Source organism: Pavona decussata, unplaced genomic scaffold, assembly GCF_977016875.1.
Source record: "Pavona decussata unplaced genomic scaffold, jaPavDecu1.1 SCAFFOLD_52, whole genome shotgun sequence".
Lineage (NCBI taxonomy): Eukaryota > Metazoa > Cnidaria > Anthozoa > Scleractinia > Agariciidae > Pavona > Pavona decussata.
The window spans coordinates 1,493,898-1,495,000 of NW_028145474.1; the positions used below are offsets into that span (position 1 = coordinate 1,493,898).

General features: G+C 40.7%; 1 protein-coding gene across 1 annotated transcript in view; it reads right to left on the reverse strand.

The window, feature by feature from the left end:
• Positions 1-1,103, reverse strand: part of LOC146480843 (disks large homolog 5-like) — a 23,689-nt gene continuing 22,586 nt past the window's right edge. Inside the window, exon 20 of the mRNA XM_085109160.1 lies at positions 1-1,103. This exon is cut by the window's right edge and continues 403 nt beyond it. The gene's annotated coding sequence lies outside the window, so the exon portion shown is untranslated.

The window sequence follows — 1,103 nt, forward strand, 5'->3', positions numbered from 1 at the left end:
TTCAAAAATCTGTCTTTATTACAGACTTCCATCGAGCAAGCTTTTATTGACACATAAATTAGAATTAAGAATTTCGTCCTTGATTCCAGCTTCTCGAATACATCTTAGATTAAACTACCTAATCTAGACTAGGCTAGCCACCCTCCCACAACTCTCTAATAACTAATTTGCAGGGCAATTCACTTGTTGAAAAATAGCACTCACACCCCAGCTTTAATTTTCTATCAACTTAAAACAGAATTAGAGCAAAACACGGCAATGTGCAATTAGGCGTAAAACGAAAGCGTATTACAACTGGATGGCGTTGTGGAAGTGCACACTGACATATAGTCGAGAATAAGCGACCCGTCCTTTCATCACAAGACAACCACCCCAAGCATTGCACTGTTGTCCAACGCGCTTTTAAAAGCAGAAGGGCCGGATGCAGCTTCAAGTCTACAAAAAGGAGAGCTTTAGCCACGGCGAAGCCGACGGCAGCGAAAACGTTCCTATTAAAATGGATTCACGTTTTTTTCAAACATCGTCACGATTATTCCAACTCGCTTTAAATGTCAAATGCAGGTGAAATTTCCTGGAGTTGAATTCTTGAAGACCGCACCCAAGTTTAGAAAGAGAAAGAAAAATTCGTCGTCTTGTGTTCACGTTGTCCATAACACGTCCCATCAGAAAATTTCACGTCCTGGTCGTGCAGTGACGACAAAGAAGTGGACCAAAAAGTCTAATGCACGTGCAGAGTTGTTGTGTTGGTTATTAAGCCTATTGCTTTTTTGACGTTATCGTTGCTGTCGCCGTCGTCGTTGCTAAAGCTCCTTGTTGTCTACACTAGACATGGTCGTTCATGATCGAAATAATGCATACTTTTTTCCGGCAGTACATGTACTTGATAGCTCTTCCTTTTGGTAGTTCTGTTTGCTAGAATGCTGAACCATTCGAGCACTGACTAATAAACAGTACCTTTTCATTGTTTTTGTTGTTGATGATGTTTGATATTACGCTGTACAAGGTGGTTCTAACTTTTGAGTCTGTGGAAGAAATGATTAAGTGTGACCATTCAAATGAAAGCTACTGAGCAGTAGTTTCCTGTGGTGCTGTTTATTACGCTG